The sequence below is a fragment of the Trichechus manatus genome, unplaced genomic scaffold, assembly GCF_000243295.1.
Source record: "Trichechus manatus latirostris isolate Lorelei unplaced genomic scaffold, TriManLat1.0 scaffold00089, whole genome shotgun sequence".
In the NCBI taxonomy this organism is placed as follows: domain Eukaryota; kingdom Metazoa; phylum Chordata; class Mammalia; order Sirenia; family Trichechidae; genus Trichechus; species Trichechus manatus.
In genome coordinates, this window is record NW_004444025.1 from 11,640,424 (window position 1) to 11,660,750 (window position 20,327).

Consider the following 20,327-nt stretch of genomic DNA (forward strand, 5'->3'; position numbering starts at 1 on the left):
CTACCCCCACATGAACAATTTCTGCATTGTATATGCCAAGACTGTGAATTAGGGAAAATAAATTCTTATTTTTTGGAGGAAATATGTCGATCATGTAGCCTGATGTAGAGCCAGATTGGGTAGTTTCATCTGGTGGTTATTGATTTGTTTCCTATAATCCTTGTTTAGAAAAAAATAAGTCAAATTAGTAAGTGAAGGTATAAAATGAAGTAGGCCTTTAATATAAAATTTAATATTTACTGTCTCAAAATATTATTCCTTATAATAGTAATATTGCCTTCATTGATTTTCAACATTTACTATTATCTTTGCAAAGTATTAATATATAAACATATATAGAGAAACTCAAATTTCATTGCTATGTAGAAGGTTGAATATTTCAGGATTTGAGAATTGATAATGCAGGTGTATTTGTTTTATTTCAATCTAGCTGTTTGAAGGAATAATATTATCCAAACACTTTGTGCTTATTATAGTAATTTTGTTGCCTAAATTTCCTTACCTGAAGAGTATCATCTATAATAGTTTATTTTTTTCCTCCAGCAGAGTACAGAGCTGGTGTGCTTGAGGAAATCACGGAAACATTTCCCAAGTAGTATCAGAGATTCTTTTTTTAAATATTGCTGGGGAGGGGGGAAAAGTGATAGAAAATGATGTCTTTCTATTTGTGTAAAGAAATAATTATGTATAATTTGCATTGTTTATACTACACGTTTTATCTAAGCAAGAAAACATTACCACTTTCCATCAGTGGTATCTTAGATGGCTGCTCTCAGGCTTTCAAGACCCCAGATGCTACTCACCAAGGTAGAATGTAGAACATTTTCTTTATAAACTGTTATGCCAATTGAACTAGATGTTCCCTGAGACCATGGTCCCCACAGCCCTCCACCCAGCAATTCAGTTCCTCAGGGAATTTCGATGTGTCTGTGGAGCTTCATTGTGTGTATGTACCATAATTTGTTTATCCATTCATTTGTTGATGGGCATCTAGGTTGTTTCCTTTATTTTGCTATTGTGAATAACGCTGCAATGAACGTGGGTGTGCATATGTCTATTCATGTGATGGCTCTTATTTCTCTAGGATATAGTCTTAGAAATGGGATTGCTGGATCATGTGGTATTTCTATTTCTAGCTCTCTAAGGAAGCACTATATCATTTTCCTAAATGGTTGTGACATTTTTCATTCCCACCAGCAGTGTATAAGAGTTCCAAACTCCCCACAGCCTCTCCAACATTTGTTATTTCCATTTTTTTTTTGATTCGTGCCAGTAATGCTGGGGTGAGATGGTATCTCATTGTGGTTTTAATTTGCACTTCCCTAATGGCTAGTGATCGCGAGCATTTCCTCATGTGTCTGTTGGCCGCTTGAATGTCTTCTTTAGTCAACGGTCTGTTCATTTCCTTTGCCCATTTTTTAATTGTATTATTTGTCTTTTTGTTGTAGAGGTGTTGGATTTTCTTGCAGAGTTTAGAGATTAGACCTTTGTCTGACTTGTAGTGTCCAAAAATTTTTTCCCAGTCTATAGTTTCTCTTTTTACTCTTTTGATGAAGTCTTTTGATGAGCATAAGTGTTTAATTTTTAGATCCCAGTAATCTATCTTATCTTCTGGAGTTTGTGTGTTGTTGGTTATGGTTTGTATCCTGTTAATGCCGTGTATTGGGGCCTCTAGCACTGATCCTATTTTTAATTTTATTAACTTTATAATTTTTGGCTTTATATTTAGGTCTTTGATCCATTTTGAATTAGTTTTTGTGTATAGTGTGAGGTATGGGTCCTGTTTCATTTGTTTGCAGATGGACATCCAGTTTTGCCAGCACCATCGGTTAAAAAGACCGTCTTTTCCACATTCGATGGACTTTGGGCACTTGTTGAAGATCAGGTGACGTTAGGTGGATGGATTTACAACTGGGTTCTCAATTCTGTTCCATTGGTCAGTGTATCTCTCATTGTACCAGTAGCAGGCTGCTTTGACTACCGTAGCTGTATAGAAGTTTCTGAGGTCAGGTAGTGCAAGTCCTCCTACTTTATTCTTCTTCTTCAATAGTGCTTTACTTATCTGAGGCTTCTTCCCTTTCCATATAAAGTTAATGATTAGTTTTTCCATCTCTTTAAAGAACGTTATTGGTATTTGGATTGGGTTTGCTTGTATTTGTAAATTGCATTGGGTAATATTGTCATTTTCACAATGTTGAGTCTACCTATCCATGAGCATGTATGTTTTTCCATTTTCGTAGGTCCCTTTGGGTTTCTTGCAGTAGTATTGTAGTTTTCTTTATATAGGTCTTTTACTTCCCTGATTAGATTTATTCCTAAGTATTTTATTTTTTAGCAGCTATTATAAATTGTATTGTTTTCCTGATTTCCTTTTCATTGTATAGGAATCCATCTGATTTTTATATGTTTATCTTGTATCCTGCTACTCTGCTGAATCTTTCTATTATTTCCAGTAGTTTTCTCATGGAGTCTTTAGGGTTTTCTATGCATAGTATCATATCATCTGCAAACAGGGACAGTTTAACTTCTTCATTACCAATTTGGATGCACTTTATTTCTTTTTCTTGCCTTATTGCTCTAGCTAGGACTTCCAGCACAATGTTAAATAGGGGTGGAGATAAGGCGGAATCCTTGTCTTGTTCCTGTTCTCTAGGGGAATGTTTTCAACCTCTCTCCTTTAAGAATGATGTTGGCCATTGATTTTGCATAGATGCCCTTTATTATGATGAGAAATTTCCCTTCTATACCTATTTTATTGAGAGTTTTTATCAGGAATGGTTGTTGGACTTTGTCGAATGCCTTTTCTGTGTCAATTGAGATGATCACCTGGTTCTTTTCTTTCCTTTTATTTATGTGGTGGATTACTTTGATTGATTTTCTAATGTTGAACCATCCTTGCATAGCTGGTATGAATCCTGCTTGGTTGTGGTGTTTTTTTGTTTTTGTTTTTGTTTTTTTTTTGATATGATGCTGAATTCTATTGGCTAGAATTTTGCTGAGAAGTTTTGCATCTATATTCATGAGAGAGATTGGTTTGTAATTTTCTTTTTCTTTGTGGCGTCTTTGCCGGGTTTTGGTATCAGCGTTATGCTGGCTTCATAGAATGAATTTGGAAGTATCCCTTACACTTCTATGTTCTGGAATAGTTTGAATAGTACTGGTATAAGCTCTTCTGTGAATGTTTGGTAGAATTCTCTGGTGAAGTCATCTGGGCCAGACCTTTTTTTGTTGGGATTTTTTTTTTTATTACCTTTTCAATCTCTTCTCTTGTTATGGGTCTGTTCAGATTTTCAACACCACTTTGTGATAGTTTGGGTAGGTAGTGTGTTTCTAGAAATTTATCCATTTCCTCTCAGTTTTCAAATTTGTTGGAGTATAGTTCTTCATAATTCTCTGTAATGATCCTTTTTATTTCAGTTGGGGCTGTTGTAATGGCCCCCATTTCTTTTCTTATTTGGATTATTTGTGTCCCTTCCTGTTTTTCTTTTGTCAGTCTGGCCAGTGGTTTGTCGATCCTTTCAAAGAATCAAGTTTTGGTTTTGTTGATTCTGTCTATTGTTTTTCTATTCTCTTTCATTTATTTCTGCTCTCATCTTTATTATTTCCTTTCTTCTAGTGACTGTGTGCTTTTTTTGCAGTTCTCTTTCTATTTGTTTGAGTTGTGTAGTTAATGTTTTGATTTTGTCTCTTTCTTCTTTTTTGACGTGTACATCTATGCTATAAATTGTCCTCTGAGGACTGCCTTTGCTGTGTCCCAAAGGTTTTGGTATGATGTGTTTTCATTTTCATTTGATCAGAGGAATTTTTTGATTCCATCTCTGATTTCTTCTATTACCCAGTGGTTTGTAAGCAAGGTGTTATCCAGTTTCTGTGTAAATGATTTTTTTCCTTGCTCTTCCTGTTGTTAATTTCTACCTTGATGGCACTGTGGTCAGAAAAGATACTTTGTATTATCTCAAAGTTTTGAATCTTGTTGAGGATTGCTCCATGGCCTAAGATGTGGTCTATTCTGGAGAACGTTCCATGTGCATTGGAAAAGAACGTGTATTTTCCAGCTGTTGGGTGTAGTGTTCTATATATGTCTATGAGATCAAGTTGGCTGATCATGGCCTTAGGTCTTCTGTATCTTTGTTGAGTTTCTTTCTAGATGTTCTGTCCTTTACCAAGAGTGGTGTGTTGAAGTCTCCTACTATTATTGTGGAACGGTAAATTTCTCTTTTCAGTGCTGTTAGAGTTTGTTTTATGTATTTTGGAGTCCTGTCACTGGGTGTGTAGATGTTTATTATGGTTATGTCTTCATGATGGATCATCCCCTTAATCATTATAGAGTGTTCTTCTTTGTCTTTTATGGTAGGGTTTGTTTTAAAGTCTATTTTATCTGAAATTAATATTGCCACTCCTGCTCTTTTTTGGTAGCTGTTTGCATAATATATTTTTTTCCATCCTTTGGTTTTTAATAAATTTGTGTCTTTGTTTCTAAGGTGTGTCTCTTGTAGACAGCATATGGATGGATCTTGCTGTTTTATCCATGCTGTCAGTCTCCATCTCTTAATGGGTGCATTTAAGCCATTTACATTCAGTGTAATTATTGACAGGTATGAGTGTATTACTGTCATTTTGTAGTGCTTTTCTTTGTGGTGCTGATGTTTTCTTTGTTCTTCTTACTCTGCTGTGCTGAATTCCTTTCGTTTGTGGGTTTTTTTTTAATGCCTTTGTTTTTACTGAGACTTTATGTTTTTCTTCTTTATTTTGATGAGTAGGTTTGTTAACTTTCTTTGTCATTACCTTGAAATTTACCCTTATCTTCCTAGGTTTGAACCAGTGTATTATTAATTGGTGTCATCTTGCCTTCTTCTCCATTAGAAGGTTCTATACCTACACTGTTTATTCCCTCTTTTATTGTTCTGCTGTTGTTGTCATTTACAGATTAACCTCTCTGGTTCCCTGTTGTAATTCTTTTGGCTTTGGATATTCCTTGAGAGTTCATTTCCTAGGTTGGTATCTGGCTGGTATGATCCTGTGTCCTAGATTCAGCCTGTGGTCTGATGTTGTTTGTTCTCAGATCGAAAGACTCCTTTTAATAATTCTTGTAAATTTGGTTTTGTTTTTACATAGTCCCTTAATTTCTGTTTATCTTGAAATGTTCTAATTTCACCATCACATTTGACTGAGAGTTTTGCAGGATATATTATTCTTTGCTGGAAATTTTTGTTCTTTCAAGGTTTTATATATGTCATCCCATTGCCTTCTTGCCCACATGGTTTCTGCCAAATAATCCGAGCTTAGTCTTATTGTTTCTCCTCTGTACATGACTTCTTGTTTTTTTTTGAGCTGCTCTTAGGATTCTTCATTTGTCTTTGGTTTTAGTGAGTGTGATTATGATATGCCTTGGTGATTTTCTTTTGGGGTCTCTCCTATATGGGGTTTGTTGAGCTTTTTGGATGATCAGCTTTTCATCTTTCATGGTATTGGAGAAGTTTTCTATCAGTAGTTCTTCAATGATCCTCTCTATGTTTTCTGTTTTCTCCCCCTGTTCTGGAACTCCGATCACTCCCAAATTTTAGTGGTTGATTGTATCCCACATAATTCTCAGGGTTTCTTTATTTTTCTTCATTCTTTTTTTTTTTTTTTGATTTTTCATCAAACAGAGTTGTATCTGAGTGTTTGTCTTCAACTTCGCTGATCCTGTGTTCCTTCATTTCAAACCTGCTCCTCAGAGCTTCTATGACACTGTCCATTTCTGAAATCTTGTTGTTCATCTTTTGGATTTCTAATTGTAGTTTTTGTATTATTTCTAGTTGTGAATTTATTTTAGCATTTTGTTCCTGTACTATTTTTCTGAATTCTTCCATTTTTTTATTTGTATTTTCCATGAATTTGTCTGCCTTTTCCATGAATTTGTCCATTTTTTCCTCATTTTTGTCTGCTTTTTGCTTCAACTCTTGGATAACTCTGAATATTAGAGGTTTGAATTCCCTATCAAGTACTTCTAGTGCTTTTTCACATACTGGAAAGTCATCTGGTGTTTTATTTTGTACTCCTACTGGAACCATCCTGTTCTATTTTTTTAAATATGTTTTGGTATTGTCTGCTGTCTTCAGGACATTTAGTAGTTATTTTCCTTGTTTATTAATTGTAAATACGTTTGTTTCATCCTGCTTTTTTGTTTTATTTGATTATTTCTGAACAGGTGAGCTGTATGTTCTTTGTTGTTTGCTAGTCTGTAAGCATGATACTTTTTGCCTCCTTCTCCAATTGGCAGGGTCAGTTGCTCACGTATGGTATAGCAGGGCTGTCCAGCTGAAGGGGAGTTGCTGGGATGGGTTGTTTGTGGCACATACTAGGGCCAACAGGGCAGGCTGGGAATCAGTGCAGGGCAGGTTCTGGTAGGCCATGACTGCGCTGCAGGAAATGGGGGAGATTGTGATTTGTAGAGCTAAGATGGGTATGGAAAACAGGAGAGGAGAGTGGAACACGAGCAAAAAACATACAAACAAACCAACAAAAGAGAGTGCTAAGGGAGCTCGCCAGTGAAGAGATGAGAAACTGAGAAATGGAGAAAAAGAAAAAGTAAAAAAAGAAAAAAGGGTCAAAGAAAAAGTGAATACACAAAAATTAGAAAAGAAAAGCAAAGCCCCCAGGTATCCCACTGGTGCAGCTGCAAGGACTGGAGAAGTTTCTCCCAGATGGTTAAGTTTAGCCTGGCTGAAAGGGGTAGAGATGTCACACAGCACCAGGTATTCAGGAGACAGGGAGAGAAGGTAAGTATAGAGAGACGAAAAACTGAGAAATGAGGAAAGACAGAAAGGGAAAAAGATAGAAAACAAAACAAAACAAAGAAAAAAACAAATACCTCCCCCCCCAAAAAAAAAAAAAAGAGAAAAGAAATGCTCCCAGGGATCCCACTGCGCGTCTCCACAGGGTAAGGTAGTAGCTTCCAAGCCAGGCAGTAGTGCCTGGCTAGAAGGAGCTTCCAAGCCAAGAAAACAAACAAACAAATCAAAACAGAACAAATCAAAACAAACAAACAAAATCCCCGGGGATCACACCAGCATGGCAGCATGGGTCAGGAAGCAGTTTCACAGTCCAGAAGTGTTTCACAGCCTTTCAGGAAGAAGGAAAGATGGCACATGGAGCCAGGTATTTGAGAGAAAGGAGCAGGAGGTGGTGAGAGGTATGTAAGAAATCAAAAGAAGTGGAAAAAAGCAACACCAGCAGCCAGAAAAATGGCACTCAGGGGTCCAGCCACTGAAGATGGGAAGAACCATCTCCATCTTCTTGTATAAGGACACCATAACCTTGACACCCAGACTAACAATGATAATTCAAGAAAGTATAATTATACTTCAGTATTTCCTAAGAGAATAAAGGCAAAAATTGAACATCCATGTGTGAGAAAAAACTAAACCCATTGTTGTTGAGTCGATTCTGATTCATAGCAACCCTATAGGACACAGAAGTACTGCCCCATAGCATTTCCAAGTAGTAGCTTGTGGATTCGAATTGCCATCTGTTTGGTTAGCCCCTGAGCTCTTAACCACTGTGCTACCAGAGCTTCCAGTTATATTTCAAACTTAACAAATTAGTAGAGAGAAATCTTTCCTGTATAATAAACAGCATCTTCAAAAAAAAACCTATAACATACATATATAATGGTGAAATATCTCATAATTATCTCCCAGAGTATGAAAAATAAACAAAGATTTCCACTATCTCTAGTTGTATTTAACATTATGTTTGAAGTTAAGCAAATGCAGTAAAGCAAGGATAAAAAATAAAAGGGCTAAAGATACGAAAAGAAGAAAGAAAATGCATCGTTATTCACAGACAACATGAATTATGGAGAAATACTAATAGAATTTACAGACAATCTGAAACTTAATGAGTAAATGTAGCATGGTTGCTGCATACAAAATAAATAAACAAAATCAATTGGGTTTCTATATGTGACGAACAGATAATGGAAAATGAAATTTAGATAAAATATTATTTCATTTACAGTTGCATCAAAAAAGCCAAATTCCTACTATAAAGTCCAACAAATAATATGTAAAACTTGTACAATGAAAGCTATAAAATATAATTGAGAAACATTTAAGAAGACCTAGATTAATGGAAGAATGCAGCATACTTAGGGATTGGAAGACAATATTTCAGAGATCACAACTGCCATCTCCAAATTGTCTATAGATTTAATGCAATCCCCTTAACAATTCCAGCAGTTTTGTTTGTTTTTAATCAGGAAGTTGATTCTCAAAGAGAGGCAAAGGGCTAAGAACAGCCAGGGCAATTTTGAAAAATTAACTAAGTTCTGTGAGCACCTTGTACCAATATCAAGACCTCCTCTAAAGCCATAATGACTAAGACTGTGTGGAATTGTTGATATATAGACAAATAGACCAATGAAACAGAATAGAGTTCTATCTTTCTATGTATCTATGTATCAATCTATGTATCTATCATATCTATATAGCTCTATATAGAGAGAGTGTATATAGATGTATAAAACCAGTTGCTATCTAGTCAATTCTGACTTATGGTAACCCCATGTGTGTCAGAGTAGAAATGTGCTCTATGGGGTTTTTGATGGCTGATATTTTGGAAGAAGATCACCAGGCTTTTCTTCTCAGGCATCTCTTAGTGCACTCAAATCTCCAACTTTTCAGTTAGGGGCCAAGCATATCAATCATTTGCACCACTCAGGGACTAACATATATAGAGATAGAGATGGACAGAGAGATAAAAATAGAGTTCAAGAGGGTGGCACAAGTGATTCGTACTTGACTACTAAGAAAAAGTTGGCTGTTTGAACCTACCTTAGCAGCAGCTTGGATGAAAAGCCTAAGACCTCCTTCCATGAAGATTAAACCCTATGGAGCTCAGTTCTATCTGGAACACATGGAGCCACTAGGAGTCAAAATCATCTTTATAGCAATATTTTAAAAATAGATATAGATAGATGATTTATGGCAAAAATAGTACAGAAAAGCCACAGTGGCCTTTTCAGGATGGTACTGTATCAGTGGGATATCAATATAGGAAAAAAAATTACCCTTGACTCTTACTTCATACCATACACACAAATAAATTATAAATGGATATAGATCTAAATGTGAAAAATAAAACAATAAAGTTCTAAGACAATGTATAGAAGGTTATCTGTATGCTTTTGGATGGACAAGATTTATTAAGCCAGGTTAAAATAAAAGCAACCATAAGGAGAAAAAATTGGATTATTTGAAGATTAATCACTTCTATTCATCAACAGGTGTTATTTGTAAAGTGAAAAGGTAACCCACAGAGTTTGTTAAGATATTGGAATACAAATGTCTGTCGATAAAATTATATCTGCAATATACAATGGATTCTACAAATTAATTATAAAAAATGTAGTTATCTCAATAGGAAAAAACAACAACAAAATAAATATAAAAACAAACAATCAACAACCGTTGCTGTTGAGTCAAATCTGACTCATGATGACTCCATGTGTTACACAGTAGAACTTCTCCATAAGGCTGTAGTCTTTATGGAAGCAGATCTCTAGGCCTTTCCTTCATGACACTGCTAGGTGGGTTTGAATTGCCTGCCTTTAGGTTAATAGTCAAGAGCCCTGATGGCACAGTGGTTAAGTGCTCCGCTGCTAACGAAAAGGTCGGTGGTTCAAACCCACCAGCTGCTGCACAGGATAAAAATGTGGCAATCTGCTTCCATAAAGATTTACAGCCTTGGAAACCCTATGGGGCAGTTCTACTTTGTCCTATAGGGTTGTTATGAGTTTGAATCTACTGGACGGCAATGGGTTTTTGATTACGTTAGTAGTCCAGGGCAAACCTTTCGCATCACCCAAGGACTTAGATTTTTCCCAATAGATACATAGATAAAAGTCTCAAATATGCACTTCCCTGAAAAGAATATCCAATAGCAAATATGAAAATGTACTCAAGTTTGTTAAGAATCATAAAAATGCCAATTAAATGTATAAAATATAATATTACCTCATACTACATAGAATGAATGAAATGGAAAAGACATGCAATTCATGGACTAACTGGAATTCTCATTACTGCTAGTGGGAATGTACATGTGCACAATCAGTCTGGGGCAGGTCTTTATATGTCTCAAAATCAAGAATTGATAAAAGAAGTATAAATGAATTTGACACAAAAAGTACAAAATAATCTCCTTGGAAAAGTGTACCATGTCTAAGGGAAATATATTTTTTTAATTTTTATACCATTTTTACAGTATTGAAGGAATTTTTTATTTCATTACGTTTTATTCTTTTTTAAAAATTTCAGCTTATAACCTTGAAAAGTGGCTCTTAGAAACCAAGAATAATAATACCAACAAATGAACAGAAAAAATAAGCAAAGGAAATTAAGAGATAGCTCATCAAAAAACAGAGAAAATTTGTTTTAAAAGTCTGACAAATATGCTGAGCTTCATTCATAATGAAAACATGCTGATTAAAAATACACTGAGGTTTGCAGCAATACAAAATTTGACAAAATATTCTAATGGCAAGGCTGTATACAAGCAAGACTGACGAGAGAATAAAGTCGTATACTTCTCATGGAGATAACCTTTTTTTCCTATCTATGAAAATTTCAAATGCATTTTCAATTTGTCATCTTTGCTTAGGAATTTACACTATAGATATTCCTATCCATATTCAGACTGATGTACTGACAAGGCTACTGAAGGTAGCATGGATAAGGGATTTTTGAAAACTGCTCTGCCCTCCACATAATGGAGGAGAAAACATGACGATAGATTGACTTAACCCACATATATCTATTTTTTTAAGTAAAAATGAAAATGAGGTATAGATGAGTTATAGAAATGCTAATTTTCATTTAAGAACAGGAGGCAAATTATATGTATTATAATTGCTTGCAGTTTCTTAACTAAATATGAGAACACACATAATTATGTTTGAAGAATTTTCAGGAAACATATTTAAAAGTACACCCACTCATCACTTATCAACATGGCTAGGTTCTGAAGACCAGGTCATTATGCAAAAATTAGTATTATAAGAAAATGGAGGATGGCCACATCAGATCACAAAATGGAAGATGATTACATCATTTCACAACTACCGAATTACATCATTACATATCTACCAAAATATATCATTACATAACTGCCAGACTTCATCATTATATAACTACCAAACCACTGAGAATCATGGCCTAGCCAAGTTGACACATAATCTTAACCATCACAGCAGTGTTACTCTTGCCTCGCACCTCGGCACTCGTCGCTGCCAGAAGTACACCATTAATGCGCTAAATAGTCGGATAGTAGATTTTTTAGTATTGTCATAAATTTGAAATGTTGGATAATGACGTAGTGAATAAGTTAGGAGTAGTTAGTTGTAAGGCTAATAGGGAGCATGGGCACAAAAGATTAAAGTAATATAAGGCAATGCTAATTAAATAAGAATAATAGTGGCACAGAAAATTCAGTGAGAACATTGTCATAGATTGCCAAATCTCAATATATGAAAATTCCATATAGGACAAATAAGGCACTTTAAACAAAATAAATAAGTGAATATGTGGCATTTCAATCTTGGAGCATGTTCCTTCACTCCTCTTTCCTAAGGTCACTGCAAATCCCAATGTCGATCTAACCACCTTTCTCGATGGCCCCAAATTGCCTTAGAATCTTGAGAAGAGCTACCTTGCATGTGTGATAAAGCATATTTCCCATGCCATGCATAGTATCTGAGGGAGAACATATCAGGATCTGTATTTCACTCTTCATTCCAAAAAACTTACATTCAAATCAAATATTTAAATGTATAAATTACCTCCATAAAATGGCTAAAATAGTAAGTGATGACAACTCTAAAATAGTAGCGGCAAGAAGCATCCTTAGATAAAACATTGTTATTTATTGATATTCAATTTGTCAGCAGAAAACTAAGATTATTAAAAAATGTAGCATTTTCCAAAATAAAAATATTAAGAACAAAGTTAAGGACAAAAATGAAGATGGAGACTGGAAAAAAGAGTGGAAACTTATAAATCCCCCAGTGAGACTTTCAACATCCAAAAAAGAGCTTTTTGCGCTTTGACTGTTACGGTTGTACATTTATTATTCATTTCATCACATGCTCTGATTGGCCAGTTGTTAAATCCCGGCTCTGTTTATGACCCAATCAGTGATCAGTTATTTAGTATTTTAGCCTGTGTCTAAAAACCAGTCATGCTTGTTTGCTTGTTTGTTTTGGGGGGAAGGGGTGGGTAGGAAGAGGATATGCAAAGGGGCGGGGGAGTATGATTCTTTTAATTAGATTGTAAAATCTAAATTGATAAATGTTAGTATCTTTTCTCATGAAGCCTGTTTATCAGTGGGGGAGCCAATGTAGTCATAAAAATGAGTTAGGGTATGTGTGAAAAAAACAACAAAAATAAAAAGCTTTTGTTTGAGAACAAAGAAAAAGCAACAGTATTACCCAACAATTTCAATTCAAAGTCTGATTGCTTTGACTGCTCAAACATGTTGCAGAGAGACCTTCCTCTGAGATGGTAAGAGTTTGATTTCTGTAACTTGATAATCACTTGACATCCCAGTGAAACACTTATTAAAATATTATTATTAAAATATGGGCAGGTTAAAAGCATAGGAACTGAGTGAGTAAAGACTTAAACTGATAAAAGAAAAAAAAAAAAAGCCTTGAAAAGCAGCTTTGTTTTCTTTACCTGGCAAGATGACAATCACCCCTTTAAAAATAAAAAAGAGAGCCCTGCCAGTTTAAACCCCAGCTCAGGGTGTGCCAGGGGTCTTGTTAGAGTGTTACAATACGATAATTAAAAAGTTATAATTAAATGGAGGATATCATAAGCACTTGCATATGCAGTCTCGACCCCAGGAGGCTAAGAGCTTGTTAAAACATCCCTTGAGTTTCCAGATCAGCTCTCCTAGCATACTGCGCGGTAGTGAAGCCCCGTGTTCATTTAAGAGAAACTTCACAACAGTGAACTCAAAGATAAACTTTGAGAAAAAGTTTTCAGTTTCTCCTGGGATCAGCTGCAATTCTCATACAGAATACATGCTTATTAGAAGCATGTCTGTTTGCAAGTGTATTGGGAGCGGGAGCATAACAGTGTGCTCATTACTTTGGTGTGGTGGAACAACAACGTGATCTCCCCTTGGTGCCTTTGGGCTCATTTTAGCTCTTGTGTTTCACCCCCAAGAGGTTATCTCCACATGATGATTGGCTGTTGAAGTAAACCCGCCGATCCAAAGAAAGAACTCATTTTCCTGACATGACCATTCATTTCAGTATTGAAGACATAACTTTAGATTCATAATTAAGATTTTTTTAGATATTTTGACTACATCACAGCATTTATAGTAAAACTGCAACTGCATTAAAAATATTATTATTATTTTTTGTTAAGAAACACATGCCATTCAATGCTGTTGCTTCAAAGAATCTATTTGAATGTTTAAAGTTTGCAAACAAATTTCACTTATTCACAAAGTCCAAAGAACTGGGGCTAGAATTCTCAAAAACAGAACCCCCCAAAAAATGCTATCAATCTGGTAAAACATTCAGCCAAGTCAATGAAAAACACAAAAATCCGAGCATAGATTTAACTGACAAGTTATTTCAGTCAAAATATTCAAACTTAATATAAGGAAAAACATTTATTATCCTGAAGAACTCCTAAGATAAGAGAAGCTCTGTTATCTGTCAATGTAACAGAAGATTTGAAAGGGCAACTTGAGAAGACAAAGTAAAGGATTATAATGAAATATGCAAAGAAATGGCGTTAGAAAACCAAAGGGGAAGAACATGCTCGGCATTTCTCAAGCTGAAAGAACTGAGGAAAAAATTTAAGCCTTGGGTTTCAAGGTGGCACAGTGGTTAAGCGCTATGGCTGCTAACCAAAAGGTTGGCCTTTCAAATCCACCAGCCACTCCTTGGAAACCCTGTGGGGAATTTCTACTCTGTCCTATACGGTTGCTATGAGTCAGAATCGACTCGACAGCAACGAGTTATGAGAAAAATGTTGGACAACTGAAGAAGCATCAAAAGAAAATGGAAGAAATACACAGCCATTGTACCAAAAATAACTGGTTGATGTTCAACAATTTCAGAAGGTAACAAATAATCAAGAGTCAATGATACTGAAGGCATTGGCGAAAAACAAGGCCCCAAGAATTGACGAAATACCTATTGAGATGTTTCAACAAACATGTAATACTCACTCATCTGTACCAAGAAATTTGGAAGACAGCTACCTAGCCAATCAACTAGAAGATCCATACATGTACCCATTCCAGAAAAAGGTGATCCAACAGAATGTGGAAATTATCGAATAATATCTTTAACCTTTTCATGGATAAATTATATATTTCTGGAACTTTTTGGTGATGCCATGTTTTTTCACTAACGGTATGGATGTTGAATCATTGTTCGTTGGTAGTTTTTTATTTGAAAAAATGGGGTACCAACTGCCAGTAGGATATATCAGTCTCATGTTCCATGAAGCACATCACACATGTGGGACATATTGGTCCCATAGTGCATCATACTTCCTGGAAACACTTGAGCCATAAAATATTTTATTCAACTTTCCAAAAATACTCACTAAATAAACATTGCACTTGTTGCACATAATTGTTACCAGTATGATTTAGAGTGGTCCATGTCAGTAACATGTACAGTGAAGCACACTACACACTTGGTACTTACCAGTCCCATGGCCCAGGAAGTGAGTCACAAATTGTTTTCATGCCAAAAATAACTCATTTACTTGAATATTTTTGAATGCCAATAACTGTACCTTCCAATAACACATAGGAAATAATAAACATACTTGCAAGTCTTATCTCAATATACAGAAGCCAAAAGACACAAAAATTTCATACAATCACCACTCCAGGAAGCATCCCCTCATACAAATGGCCCTCAAAGCTCATATGTGGCACAGATCAACTTGCTTGATTATTAAGCAGTTGCACCAGTATTGCCAGAATGTACTAAAGTGGCTCACATGCCCACCAACAGACCTCCAAGAGCAGAAAATGTAATACTAGTATATATATCTCATAGTCTATGAAAGAGTTAATGTCACATGCAAGTAAAATTTGGCTGAAGATAATTAAAAAAACAGTTGCAGCAGTACATCGACAGGGAACTGCCAGAAATTCAAGCCAGATTAAGAAGAAGACTTATAAGAAGGGATACCACTGCTGATGTCAGATGGATCCTGGCTGAAAGCAAAGAATACCAGAAAGATGTTTACCTGTGTTTTATTGACTATGCAAAGGCATTTGACTGTGTGGATCATAACAAATTTTGGATAACATTTTGTACAAAGGGAATTCCAGAATACTTAATTATGCTCACGTAAACGTGTCCATAGACCAAGAGGCAGTCTTTCAAACAGAACAAGGGACACTGCATATTTTAAAATCAGGAATGGTGTCCGTCAGGTTTGTATCCTTTCACCATACTTATTCAATCTGTATGTTGAACAAATAATCTGAGAAGCTAGACTGTATGAAAAAGAAAACATCAGGATTGGGAGAAGATTCATTAACAACCCGTGATATGCAGATGATACAACACTGCTTGCTGAACGTGAAGCAGACTTGAAGCACTTGCTGCTGATGATGATCAAAGACCACAGCCTTCAGTCTGGATCACACCTCAACATAAAGAAAACAAAAAATCCTCACAACTGGACCAATAAGCAACATCATGATAAATGGTGAAAATATTGATGCTGTCAAGGATTTCATTTTACTTGGATCCGTAATAAACACCCAGGGAGGTAGCAGTCAAGAATCAATATATTGAATTGGGCAAATCTGCTGCAAAAGAGCTCTTTAAAGTGTTGGAAAGCAAATATGTCAGTGTGAGCACTAAGGTGTGCCGGAGCCAAGCCATGATATTTTCAGTCACTTCATATGCATGCAGGAGCTGGACAATGAATAAGGAAGACCAAAGAAGAATTGATGTATTTGAACTACAGTGTTGGCGAAGAATATTAAATATACCATGGAATGCCAGAAAAAGGAACAAATCCGTCTCAGAAGAAGTACAATCAGATTGCGCCTTAGAAGCAAAGACAACAAGACTTTGTCTCATGCACTTGGACATGTTGTCAGGAGAGACCAATCCCTGGAAAAGGACATTATGCTTGGTAAAATAGATGATTAGCAAAAAAGAGAAAGTCCGCCAAAAAGATGGATTGACACAATGGCTGCAACAATGGGCTCAAACATAGCAATGATTGCAAAGATGATGCAGGACAAGGTAGTGTTTTGTTCTGTTGTACATAGCGTTGCTATGAGTCAGAACTATCTCGACAGCACTTAATAACAATTATTTATCAGCTGTCTCTCCTGATAGTTTGAGGACTATGTCCCTGCTCAAAATTATTGTTATCCTTTTCTACTTAGTATTCTATCTTCCCAACTGCTAAAATATATTCACTGGATGGCAGCATGTCATACCCAGTGCAGTGGAGTCGATTCCTACTCATAGTAACCCGATACAACAGAATAGAACCGATCACTCTGTTAGCAGCCTCCCGGTAAACTACTGAACAGCTAGGGCTCCTGTCGATGCGTGTCGTAGGTGTCCCAAGATCTTCCTACCACCATTTCTACTTGTGGTGATTTTAATTCCATAAATGTTTAAGATAATAATATAATTATAATCATATTATTATATAGAAGATGTATATAGTAATTTAAATATTTAATTAATTATAATTTGGAAAATTATAATTTCTTTAAACAAACTCTGTGGTGTTCAGTCTTTGTGTATTTATTCAAGATTGCAAAAGGCATAGCTGCTTTTACCAGAAATTGTCCTCATGGTCTCATCATTCTCACTATCTCCTAAATTGTCATATTTTTTATCTTCATATTTATGTTACATCCTGGGTAAATTTCTCACTATTGTCCTCGAATTAACTAAATTGTTCTTTTACTATATGAAGACTAGAATCTGTGTTATTTATTTTATTTTTTACTTTACTGAATACTTTTTGCTTTTGTTTATTTCATATCCATTTTCTTTCATCCTTCCTGATTTGTTCCATAATTTCTTCTTTTAAAATTAATGTCACACTTCCATTTCATTGAATTAGAAGTTTGCTTGTGTGCATGTTTGTGTGATTGTGTGTGTGCACATGTTTTGTAAGACTTCTGATCCACAAAATAAATTCCACTGGTAATGCATTCCTACTGCTGTGGTAGTTTGGAGTTATTTTTCTTATCATTAGACTTGTTAAGTATAAAAATTAATGGTTTTTATGCCAGGGTCCTGGTGGCACAGTGGTTAAAGCGATCAACTGCTGACCGAAAGGTCGGTGGTTCAAAACCACCAGGGGCTCCACAGAAGAAAGATGTGGCAGTCTGCTTCTGTAGAGATTTACAGCCTTGGAAACCCTTTGGGGTTGCTATGAGACCGAATTGGCAATTGGCTCGACAGCAGTGGGTTTTTTTTTTTTTTTAATGCCAAGTGCAAAAACCTTTCCAAGAACAATTAAATCAAAATGGCCATTTGTGCCAGGTGTAATCCTTGACAGACCAACAGAGAATTTTCAAAGTGTTCTAACTTTAAAAACTTTTTGAAAATAAAAACTTTTTGAAAATAAAAGTGTTTATGACTCAGCATACCAGACTCCAATTCCCAACAGACAAGTGTACTTACAAAATCAATGACAGAAAGGCCCCTGCTTTGTAAGACCCTCCCTTCAATTAAAGACATATCTAAGATCTAGCCATTATAACTTCCCTACTGGAAATCCTTTATCTCCCTTTAAAAACCCTGTAAATGAGTACCTTGCAACTTTCTGCTTAGATGCTCCCTGTTTGAAACCAGCCGCTTTCTTCAATAAACCCCATTAACTTTAATTGATTCATTGATCAAGGTTTTCTTTGCATCAGACTTAACCGTGTGTTTTGTAATCTTGGTTTATGGGTTCATTTTCACAGATCTTTCCGTCTTTCCTTCTCTATCACACATACACATACACATGTTATGTTCTGGCTCTCACCATCTGTGCTCACTCTTTTTTCTAGCACTTTTATAACTTTCTCACAGCATCCAATTGGGATTCCAATTGAAAACTGATTGCTATCATTCATAACTTAAATCTCCTTTCCCACAAAATTAGGGATATTACAGGTCCACAGAGTCTGGCTCAGTTTGTCTCAGTTCCTAACAGTGACACTTGAGCCTTCAAACTACTCCTCATAACTCAAAGCTTCTGACAACAGCTTCAACACCTACAGCCACTGTACTCTCTTTGATTTTAATAGCCTGTGAGTAGACTCAGACTCACAGCACCTTTGTATAACAGAAGGAAACACTTCCTGGTCCTGTGCCATTTCATGATCCTTGGTATGCTTGAGTCCATCATGGCGGCCTTTGTGTCAATCCATCTCGTTGAGAATTTCCCTTGCCTTCTCTGGCCTTCCCATTTAACAAACAGTCCTTCAGCAATCAGTCCTTCCTGATGACATGTCCAAAAGAAGCCAGTCAAAGTCTCAGAAAATATTATGCAGTTGCTTTTATTAGCCCCTTTAGAATAGGCTAGAGGAACACCACATCCTCTGGCTTCACACCAAGGGTCTTGCTCCATCCTCTTCCATGGCCTTGTTCACTTTTCTCCCTGGGAAGCTGCCACCTCCTGCTTCTGTTACCACTGTCAGAAAACCAATAGTTTTCTGACATAATTTGTTTATCCATTCATACATTGATGGGCACGTAGATTGTTTCCGTCTTTTTGCTATTGTGAACAGTGAATATGGGTGTGCATATGTGTATTCATGTGACAGCTTTTATTTCTCTAGGATATATTTCTATGAGTGGGATTGCATTTTGTAGTGCTTTTTTTGTGGTGCTGGTGTTTTCTTTATTCGTCTTAACTCTCCTGTGCTGAGTTACTTCTGTTTGTGGATTTTTTTCATTTCTTTTGTTTTTGTAGGTTTTGTTTTTACTGAGACTTGATGTTTTTCTTCTTTATTTTGATGAGTAGGTTTATTAACTTTCTTTGTGGTTACTGTGAAAGTTTCCCTTATCTTCCTAGATTTGAACCAGTCTATTATTACTTGGTATTGCTTGACTTCCTCTACATTAGAAAGTTCTATATCTATCCCATTTATTCCCTCTTTTATTGTTCTGATGCTGTTGTCATTTACAGATTAACCTCTCTGGTTCCCTTTTGTAATTCTTTTCGTTTTGCATAGTCCTTAAGAGTTCATTTCCTAGGTTGGTATCTGACTAGTACAATCCTGTGTCCTATATTCAGCCTGTGGTCTGATACTGTTTGTTCTCAGATTGAAGGACTTCCTTTAATAAGTCTCCTAAGTTTGGTTTGGTTTCTACATATTCCCTTAATTTCTGTTTATCTGGAAATGTCCTAATTTCACCATCATATTTGAACAAGAGGAGTTTTGCAGGATATATTATTCTTGGCTGGCAATTTTTTTCTTTTAAGGTTTTATATATGTCATCCCATTGCCTTCGTGCCTGCATGGTTTCTGCTGAATAATCCGAGCTTAGTCTGATTGTTTCTCCTCTGTATGTGACTTTTTGTTTTTCTCGAGCTGTTCTCAGGATTCTTCATTTGTCTTTGGTTTTAGTGAATGTGATTATGATATGCCTTGGTGATTTTCTTTTGGAGTCTAACCTGTATGGACTTTTTTAAGCTTCTTGGATGATCAGCTTTTCATCTTTCATGATATTGGGGAAGTTTTCTGTCAGCAGTTCTTCAATGATCCTCTCCGTGTCTTCTGTTTTCTCCCCCTGTTCTGGAAATCTGATTACTCACAAATTTTTGCTTTTGATTGTATCCCACATAATTCTCAGGGTTTCTTAATTTTTCTTCTTTCCTTTTTCTGATTTTTTCCTCAAACGGAGTTGTATCCAAGTGTTTGTCTTCAATTCCACTGATCCTGTCTTCCACTGTTTCAAATCTGCTCCTCAGCCCTTCTATGACACTGTCCATTTCTGAAATCTTGTTGTTTATCTTTAGGATTTCTAATTGTTGTGTTTGTACAATTTCTAGTAGTGAATTTATTTTGGCATTTTGTTCCTGCATTATTTTCCTGAATTATTCCATTTTTTTATCTGTATTTTCCATGAATTTGTCTGCCTTTTCCATCAATTTGTCTATTTTTTCCTCCTTTTTGTCTGCTTTTTGCTTCAACTCTTGGATAATTCTGAGTATTAGAGATTTGAATTCCCTATCAGTTAAGTCTAGTGCCTTTTCTTCTGCGGGAAAGTCATATGGTGTTTTATTTTGGATGCTTACTGGAACCATCCTGTCCTGTTTTTG